The 11,035-nt window shown below is 36.5% G+C and overlaps 1 pseudogene; it reads right to left on the minus strand.

The window, feature by feature from the left end:
• Positions 1–677: 677 nt before the first annotated feature.
• Positions 678–2,801, minus strand: LOC149158055 (phytochrome pseudogene; annotated as a pseudogene).
• Between the last annotated feature and the right edge of the window lie 8,234 nt (positions 2,802–11,035).

Below are 11,035 nucleotides of genomic sequence, written 5' to 3' on the forward strand. Positions count from 1 at the left end.
TTATGTATAATTTGCTTTGTGAATGAAGATGAGGGAATGGTGAAGGAACTAGTACGATTTGCAGATCTACATGAACTCTGTTCATAAGAAAAGGTTGTTTAGGAATCAATACAGGAAGACTGGTTTTGTTGGCTTCTTTCTTCTAGCCATGCCATGTTTCTTGATCCCTTATGTTCTTATTTCTTTGATATTTTTATTTCTGTCAGTGATGTTTGATGATCGATGTTTGTCACTGTCCTATGTTTTTTCATGGGTTCTTAGTCAACAAAATTGGCTTGCTATGAGGGAAACCTTATCAACATGAAAGAATAATTGAGCCTCCTTCGACATGCAAAAAGAAAAACATCTTTCACTGCACCTTTGATACAAATTCTGGTTTTGTCCATCAGACTCTTCATATGTGAATTTATCAACCTTCTCTACATAGAAAAGGATCATCTCTGAGCAGGTAAACAAAATGCTTACACAATTATTCCTCTGATACCATAGATGATATTTTATGTACCTTAATGGTGCTTCTTTGTTTGCTGCCAGGGGTTCCTTTAATGAGGGAAATTATGCCCCCTATTTAACTAGCTGTCATTTTGACATATATTTATGCCCTTCAAATCTGGAGCTGCGGATTGTATGCCTTGAAACTCTGCTCATAAAAAATGCAATCCAAAACTTTGGTAGCTTTAACAGTAAGAATTAGAGCCTCTTTGTCTCCAGGGCGAAGTCCACTCAGAACACCATCCATATTCATCTGTTCCAAATATGGGAGGAATTAGGGGACTTGGATTCTGAACTATTTCCTTGTAGTCACCTTGAATGCGAGTGAACTTGTCCATAACGATCTTCTGCTTGGTCACATCTTGGGCGACAAAGGAAACTCCCACAACATTCTCCTTCAGGTCCCTGCTCGAGCAAGCATTAATGAGTAAAACTACTGGACCTTTTTCCTCCTCTAAGCCATGTCTTTTTAGCTCAATTTGAACATTTTTCTTTTCAACTCCTTGCAAAGCCAAATGTAGCATAGGTTTCCTCGACGAGATTGATTGAGGCTCCCCCAAGACCTCTTCCACTGACAAACCTCTAAGTTAGGTAGCTTTTCTATTCCATCCATTTACTACTCCATAAGCATCGACTACCAAGATTGGAGTTGTTGTTGTTTCAATCAATCTCACCATCTCATTTGCCACTGCATTCAATTCATCCATTTCCTAAAGTTTCAAATCAGTGAGTTGCCTATTTATCAAGATATTTATGCTACTGTCATCAGTTTCTTTGCAGGAACCTCACAATATTAATTGCAATGAATGGATGGCATCCATCTCAACATCCTCCCAAGGAAAACTCCTCATTATTACCATTTCAAGGAATGCATCAAATGAAGATCGTGGATGCATTTTATTACCATCATCTCTCTCCTACAAGTCATGTTTGGCATCTCCCCATTTGATTTCTTTTTTAGTATGGGATCTTAACCAAAACAAAGTTCTTTTGAATTAATTCTCACGATGCCAATTCCACAAACTGCATTCCCTAATGATCCTGCTCCAAGATAGCCTGCATAAAAAAGACTATCTGTGTTCAAACCTATGGAATCCATGTGATGCTCAGACAACCATGCAACAATATCTTGGATCTGAGCCTCAGTAGGACTTACCCCCATAAGCCAAAAGTTTTCTTCATAGTAAAGGGCAACACCATCACATCTGATAAGATCCATGATTTTGGGCTTCCGAGTGACAATTACCAAGGGTGTATTGCTCACAGAGCAATGTTGAGTGCATAAAATTCACTTTTCTCTCATCTGAGTAGCCAATTCAACTTCCTTGTTTAACTGAATTCCAAAAACTTGCATTAAGAACTCACAGGCATACCTCAAAGGAAATGGAACATAATGTGGACTAGTGCGATGACAAACCACCAGTCCCTAAAGCCTTCTTCCTTTCTGCTGCATCTGCCCCTCGCTACCTCTGTCCAATTCCTTCTCATCGATTACTACAACCATTACTAGAGATGCTATAGAACCCATGCTGGCCATGTATTGAGGATGGCAACCATGAGGTGCTATCAATGTAGATCCACAGAAACTTAGGTCTCTAGGAAATCCCTTATCGTGAATCATTGTTACAGGTTGTGCATAGCAATCAAGAATCATTCTTACTTCGTTCCTCATAAACAAGAATCTTGAAACCTGAAGGACATCAGCTGGAGGGTAGTGAAGACCCAAATAAGGTTCTAAATCATATCTTCTAATCTCGGATATCACCTCACCATGATCATCATCATGAAATTTATACACCACAACACAGACATAACCTATAAGGTCACACACCTATTGTACAATCATGTCACACAGTAGCCCAATATTTCCACTAGAGATTGATTTGCAACCATGATATTTCCTTTTGCAGCAAGCTTATAGGATTGTAATGCTGTCATTGCAGAGGTGGAAACATCCGAAGTCCCAATAGGCTCAAAATCTATCACCAATGCCACATCAATTCTATGGAGTATAGCATAGAAGGGCTTACCAAAACTCCTGGAATGGACCAAAACAGGATTCAGAAGATTGAGTTCTTCAAACTTGGCAGCCTTCTACAATGACATGGTGCTCGAAGGAGTGAACAAGGTCCTTGCATCACTGCCAATACAAAGAATTTTTTGGTCCTCCACGCTGGGAACTGCATGAGTTGACACTTGAAACATATCTAGGGGATTTCATTGTAAGAAATCACTTCAAAAGTCTTCTCATTCACTGCAACCATGCACCCAAATGGCTGAAGCAGCTTGCTCATTTGTATTTGCTGCAGATATGCACTAACTACAACTGATGGAACAATCTCTAAATCCTTGTTATCTGTTCTGGAGTCACAACTTTCAACACCTTGAATTTTAGGCCAGGCATCCCAATTTTAAGAAATTTAAGAACTTGTCTCAATCCCATATCTCCCACATCTGCATCATCATTTTCCTTTGTGTCAAGATCCGAGTCTTCAGTAGCTTTAAGTGATACTAAAAAGGAAGCATTTGCAGATTGTCCATTCCGCTGCAAGTAGACCACCTGCTCCTTGTATTTCTGATTTTTGTTAAGAAAATTTCAAACATAGGAATGTCGGGAGCTCCTGCAGCCTTAAACACCAAAAAAATTTGCCCATATAAATAATTTTTAACAAAAGAATTTATGTGATAACACGACCAGATGTGTGAAAGAGAAGGTGCCAAGGGCTGGCCTTAGTCCGAGACTAGCAGAGTAAAAAAGCAAGGCTTTGGGTTCACAGTGCTAGCCTTCTTCCCCACATATACCCTTTGACGCTAGACAGACATGAACAAAAGGACTATGGAGCCCCCCCAAGAATAGATCTCAAATCTAGCGGGCATGCTACGCTGAAAGTGGCATGGACCCTCATCCTTCCAAATGTGCCTTTTCCTTCTCCTTCTTCCCCATGGACAAACATTTGGAAATAAACTATTTTGATATTTGACAAACCTTTGTAATGGAGGGAAATAAACCATTTTAATGTTTGAAAGAAACAAATCCATGAAACCTTAATGAAATTTAAATGAAATGTTCTTCTTTATCAAGGCAATTAAATTCCATTAAATATTATTTTTTTAATAGGAGGTATTTTTTATTATAAATAATTATTAATTTATGAAAATATTTAGGTTTTTGTGTGAGTAAATATTAATTGAGGGGGTTTTGGTTGATTTATCACAAGTGAATTATGCTGATATCAAAATAAGTTTTGTGTGGTTAAAAAGTGAGGAAAAGTACTAATGTCATGGTAATGATCAATCATCATTTCCAATTAAATGTTTGGTTTAATAAGGATAATTAATTTATAGAGATTTTTTATGGTGTTTAATAGAGGGAGTCAACATGGGAAAGGTAATACTTTGGCTCTCACATGTTTTAGAAAATTGATATCTCTTTGTCCATAAACATTAGGGGTGGAAAAATAGCATAGCTTCTAGAGCTAAGTTTGTTCCAACTTAGTTATATCTTGAATCACAAATTGGTGTTGACCTCATGGAATATATGATAGAAATTTGGCGGCTTGTAGGGTAGTATTGTCATAAAATAAGAAGCATAGACATCAAAATAAGCTTTGTGTGGTAAAAAAGTATAGTGAAGTAGTAATGTCATAGGATTAATGATCATTTCCAATGAAATGTTTGTTTTAGTAAGGATAACTAATCTATTGAGATTTTCAATGATGTTCAATAGGGGGAGTCAACATGGGAAAGGTGATAGTTTGGCTCCCACATGCTTTAGAAATTGATCTGTTTGTCTATAAACATTAGAGGGAGAAAAAAAATCCTAAGCTTTAGAGCTAAGTTTGTTCCAAATTAGCTATATCTTGAACCACAAATTATTGTTGACCTCATAGATATGATAGAAATTCGGTGGCTTGTAGGGTAGTCTCGTCATGAAATAATGTTGTCACATATTATCCAGTCATATATTTTAATCCTAGACTAAATTAGTCATTTAAGTTAGTCACTTTTAGTTTAGTCACTTATTAGCTAGTCGTATATTTTATCCCTAGACTAAATTAGTCGTTTAAGTTAGTCACTTAAAATTGCTCAAATTTAGTAGTAATTTACTTGAAATAATTGCGGTGACTAAGTTTTTTAGTCACCTAGTCATTAATTTCATCATTTTATACTAGTGTTATACCTTCCAAGATTCAAGAGAGATATAGACCTTTAAAATTGTCACATGTCATTCACGATTTTCCTCCGAACCATTATAAATACCTTCCCAAGTTTGATGGAGAAAATGACAACTTTATAGCTGAAAAACACATTCAGGCCTTCAAACATTGTATAGAGATTTTCGATGTTGAGCATGATGATGTTTACTTCAGAACTTTTTCTTATTCATTGCAAGGGGATGCTAAGAAGCGGTTTAGGAATTTGGATCTTAAATCAGTCAATTCACAGGAGGAACAGATTGATCTCTTTCTGAAATTTTGGGGCGGGGGGAAATCCAGGGATCAACATCTTTCAAAGTTTCTTGTCATAGAAAATCATAGGGATGAAACTCTCTCTATGTTTAACAGGAAAATTTTCAATTTTTATGACAAGATGCCTAAAGACATTTAGCCTCCTCAAGTTGCTACCATGTTTTGTTATGCAACGACCTTTGATTCATATTTTTCTTACCTTTTCATGAATAGAAGGTCTATAACCTTACAACTAATGTTCGTTGCTACTTAGGAAATAGATGGAAATCTTAAAGCATATGATAAATTCCCAAAATAGTTTCTGGATGAAGTTACAGATGCAAATGAACAAGAGAATGAGCATACTCAAGAGAGTCTTGGTTTCAATCCAAATCCTTTTCATTTTGAGCAGAGGATTGACAATGGCATGCATTTTATTGAAAGTATCAATGATGATGTTTCTGCGAAGAGTAATAATCAAATTATTGAGGATCAATCTGTTGTCTCAAATTTTATTGTTGATGATATTCAAGTGGTTTTTGGTTTTCCCATATTTGATGAGCATGATTATCATTATGAGGTTGATTTTAAAGAACAAGAAACAATGTCTTCTCAATCAGAAAGTAATCATTTTCAGCAGTATCATAAAAGAACTCAACTCTTTGATGGCAGACATGACATAGAACATGAGGAAAGTTGTGAGTCAGCTGAAGGTAATTCCTTTCCTTTATGCTTTTCTTCATTCAAAATTTTGAAAGGGAATTTTAAAATCATTAATAAAACAAAAGAAATTGAGCTTATGCAAAATCACATAGGTTTTTTGGAGAAACAACATAACAACATTGTAAATCAACAACAATATTTCTCTGATTTTTGTGATCTTGTAGCTTTTTATATGGAGGATTTTATCAGTCAAAAATTTCAGCCACTGAGCATTTGTGAGTTTGGAAATGAAGAGGATGATGAGTTGGTGTCAAAGCCAATCAGATCTTAATTTCCCTAAGTTGTTCCATTGCAACAATTTCATGAATATTTTCAGTGTTTTTATGATAGCCAATAGTTGAAATTTCATGAAAGAAAGAGAGCAGTTGAGGGTTTCATACAAAGTCACATTTGATTATTTTGAAGATCCTTTTGCAGCATGTCTGAAGACAATAAGAAAGACCAATTTTTCAGATTTTATCAACATTGAATTTTTTTCCAAGTTTTTATTTGAGTTGTCATTAAGTAAGCCTTTCATTTTTCCTTTGATCAAAGACATGCAAGGAGTTCAACCAGTGAAAGAGATGCTTGATTGGTTGCAATGGGTTTCTTACTTCACTTGATTAAATAATTCATGACTTAATTCAATACGTAGGTGTGACAAATAAGCACAACTTTTTCAGCATCCTTTCAGCAATTTTCAATTTTTGATTTTCAGCAATAAGTTTATCAACGTTCAATTTTTAGTTTTGATTTGGTTCAGTTGCAGAATGAGTTGATTGCAAATCAGGTCACAAGTTTCATATTTGGAAAATGAATTGATTTTCAGAGTTGGAAGCAACTCAATGGTCCATGCACCTGGTCTATGGAGGGTCCTTTGTTGCCTCTGAAATTGACAGCATCCCCATTGGAGCCAGATGTTAACACTATTTTTTTCATTTGCAAAAGTTAAAAACTTATTGGAAAGAAGTGATGCCTTAAGCCTTGTTAAGTTACTTCTGAGCATGTGGAGGTTATTTGAAGAGAGCCTTAGGGTGGAAAAGATAGTTTGAGTCACAATTTCTATCCAATCATCATGAGGTTCCATTTCTATGAATTTATTTTAACACATAATATATTTTTGTGGATTAAAATATAAAACGTGCAACATCAAACTGTCAGAGTACATGGCTTTTGGTGTCCAATTGGAAGCCAATGCAAGTTTTCAATGTAACTCAAAAGTCAAAGGAAAATGATTGCATAGTGATGTATAAAACTAATGTTATGAAATGTTTTTGCTGCACTAAAAGGGGTGCTACAAAATGTTTTTGTCGCGCTAATAACACTTTGTTATTTCCCTTTTTTAGTCATCGTCTGCACAAGCAGTTTCTGAACAGTTGGAAATTAATTTTTTAAAACAAAATGAGTTTTTTTCTGGTAACAGACTCATTAACTAAAACCTTTCTCAGTTTTTACATAAGTGTCATTGTTTGCAATATACTAAGGAACCTTTTGCTGGCCATTTTTCCATACTTAAATATTAAAAGATTTCTTGTTTTAGCCATTAACTTTGGGTGTTGTTCTCGAGGAGCTGAAAATGATTTTTTCAAATATGAAAGAGGATTTTTTTTGGAATGGGGTTATTTACCAAAACCTCTTTAAATGTTTATACATATATCATAGTTTAGGAGATATGAAGGAATATTTGGAGCCTATTTTTCATAAATTCGTAAGAATTAATTTTTTCTACTTTTAGAAAAACGCCCAATCATCTTTCAGTTGGAAAACCACCTTATCAATTAAACTTTAAGATCAAATATTATCTCCTCCTTGATTTTTTATTTAGTAAGCTTAAAATAGACGAAAAGGTTTGATTTCCATTATCCTTGGATCTTCATGAGAATGTAATTTTCCATAAATCCCCTAACTAGATTTCTAACACGTGACGGTTAGATGCCCCTAATTGGATGCACACCATTATCGTCGGATATGGTTTCCCCTCGTTAGGTTTCCAACCACATTTTGTTGGATGTCCCCTTTAAAATTTTCCACGTGTGTCGAATCCAAGATGCCCCAATCATCGGAGAGGTCTCAACGAAATTTTGTACTCTCTGATGGGTTTTCATCAACCTGAATATTGTCTATGTGATGCCTATCCCATCGCATTTCATTGCAACTCCCGCTATACATATTATCTAATTACATCGCATACCGACAATATGGCGTCGTATATCCCACAGATTAATTATTTTCAGTTTGCCAGTTATCCGGAAAAAACGGTGTCAGAAATTTGATCGAACTTTCATCCCCGTTTGTCGTTACACCAATGAGTGACCTATGTCAGATAGTCAATGGGCATGTTTACCTGTCAGATCATTCGATTGGGCAAGGGCTAACCAGCCATATATTGTGTCTTAAATGCTGGCCCATCTATGTATGTGGTGCACGTCAGTGGGATGGCATACATAACTCCGGCGGGCGACCACGGAGACCTTTCCGGCAGCCGGTGCGGGACCCTCCATGCCAACCCATGCGTACAACTCACCTGATTTGCAATCAATTCTTCCCTGATCTCCGCGGGCTAATTTGAATTTTAAATTTGCTGCCTCGGCGCTTCGAGTTGAATCGACTGCATGTACGAGCTCCAAATGCATTAATGATTGTTCATTTGAATTTTGAAAACTCGCCCCGCCTAAACAACTGAAATTTGGATTTCAAATTTTGGGGATGGCTAAATCAGTTTCATTCCTTCAAGGCGTAAGGAGCTGCGTTCCCTTATCAAGATGTGCTCAAGCGAAGATTGAAGAATATAGTTCCCATCCCACAGGAAGAAGTCGCGTCCTAGCTCTTCTGGAGCCAAAGCTGGGCCAAGCTAGAGCAGTTTCCTAGCTCTGCAGGAATCTATCAGCTCAAATTGTTGCGTTGCGTTGTGACTATAATCTGGTGACTGATTTTACACAGCGATAACCGTTGGGTATACTTCCTATGAACGAATTGTCTCGTAGTTGCATGTATTGGACGTTGGTAATATTGTCGAGTTCAGGTGGAAGGGAGCTTGTGAGGAAATTGGATCTTATCACAAAATCATTAACATTCGATATCTGGGGATTGTGCCGGTCAGAGAGTTACGGTAAAGGGTGAACACTTTGAGTTTCTTAATGTTCCCAAGAACGCTAAGAAACATTGTAAGTCTGTTGAAATTGTAATTGTCATGGACAAGAACGCGAGGGCTAATTTGAATTTTAAATTTGCTGCCTCGGCGCTTCGAGTTGAATCGACTGCATGTACGAGCTCCAAATGCATTAATGATTGTTCATTTGAATTTTGAAAACTCGCCCCGCCTAAACACTGAAATTTGGATTTCAAATTTTGGGGATGGCTAAATCAATTTCATTCCTTCAAGGCGTAAGGAGCTGCGTTCCCTTATCAAGATGTGCTCAAGCGGAGATTGAAGAATATAGTTCCCATCCCACAGGAAGAAGTCGCGTCCTAGCTCTTCTGGAGCCAAAGCTGGGCCAAGCTAGAGCAGTTTCCTAGCTCTGCAAGAATCTATCAGCTCAAATTGTTGCGTTGCGTTGTGACTATAATCTGGTGACTGATTTTATACAGCGATAACCGTTGGGTATACTTCCTATGAGCGAATTGTCTCGTAGTTGCATGTATTGGACGTTGGTAATATTGTCGAGTTCAGGTGGAAGGGAGCTTGTGAGGAAATTGGATCTTATCACAAAATCATTAACATTGGATATCTGGGGATTGTGCCGGTCAGAGAGTTACGGTAAAGGGTGAACACTTTGAGTTTCTTAATGTTCCCAAGAACGCTAAGAAACATTGTCTGTCGAAATTGTAATTGTCATGGACAAGAACGCGATGAGTGATGATGTGTCGTGATTGCTCTAAGAGGTGGTGGAGGAGGCAACTTGTGCGTCCTAATTGCCTGGAAAATAAAACTGGTGAGCATTCCCCCAATTCTCACGGCCTTTCAATTCTCAAGAATCAGGCGAGACGTGGTGACAAAAACCATCCACCGATGGCAATACAACATGCCTTTCGTGGAAGAGGATCTGTTCATGCGTGTTCAGTTCTTTTGCATTAACGTGGAAGGAGGGACGAAAAAGGATATGAATGCATTGTTCCAAGGAAGTAAGGAGAAGTTCTTGAAGATTATGAACGCAACCTTCCTAGGGTTGAAGATGGCGGACAACGTGTAGTGAAATGAGCTGGATCGAGTCCACGCCCTTCATCGGAGGGACTGCTAACGTGAGTAAATTGACAGAAAGATAATATTCCAACAAAGTCCACTTCAGAATAAAGTCAGATATGGCAGTAACCCCACTGGCCATATCAGGCCTCCCAGGATTGTTCAACATACTGGAGGAGTATGTACACATTTTTTTCTCCTCCGGGAGGGATAATGAATAGGGTTCCTTTGCGATGCCCTTCCCTCACAGAGCTGGAAAAATCTTTGACATACAAGACAAAGTGGTTTGGAAGAACAACATCAACCATGAGCACTACCTTAATTATATGCAAAATATTTATGTATACATGGCTTATGTTAATTATTTGGATCTCAAACCGGGAAGTGCAGTCAATGGAACTGCTACAGTCCAAGAAGCTGACAATTTAGACAGACTTGTGAAGGAATTTCGACACGTAATTGTAAGTTTCTTTGATTGCTAAGAGGAGTTGAGCATCGCGTGGAACGTTTGTGCACTTTGCTTTCATTACACATATACACACTGAAATCATTCTCAATGCCAAACACAAGAGTGGAGCATTCATATTCCTTTGGAAAGTCATAATGAATAGAGTCATTCATATGCCAAACACAAATTTTATGAACAAATTTATATGCAGACAATATCAAATAGAGATGAACATTTTTGCTGCAACTGTCGAACGAAAGATCAACATTAATGGTGAATGGCATAAGCAAAGAAAATGAGTAATTTGGTTAAAGAGATTAGGAAGTTGATTAGGTTAAACAAATTAGGTTATATTGGATTTTGTTTTGTAAATCAATTTCAATGTAATAATCCTTATTACAATGGATTAATATTAATAATCTTCCATAATATATTTTTCTTTATTTTGAATTTATGACTTAAAAGAGATTAGGTTATTCATTCTCTATTCTTTATTTTGATTTTAAATCTATAATTAAGAAAAATATTTTATTAGTGTAATTTAATTTTTTCATGTATATTTTAAATTTGATATTAATTTTTTAATAATTAAAATATGTTTTTAATCCAATTTAAATTCAATATTTAAAACAACCTTTAAAGCAATAAAAAAATACACATTCCCCAATTGAAATATGTGATTTCACTAAATTATATTAATTTTTGTTGGGAAAAATTCAACATAATAAGATTATGCACATTTCACAATTTAAAAATTAGATTCCA

Source organism: Pinus tabuliformis, chromosome 5_2 (assembly GCF_031772625.1).
Source record: "Pinus tabuliformis cultivar Carrire ecotype Pingquan chromosome 5_2, CPIR1, whole genome shotgun sequence".
NCBI lineage: Eukaryota > Viridiplantae > Streptophyta > Pinopsida > Pinales > Pinaceae > Pinus > Pinus tabuliformis.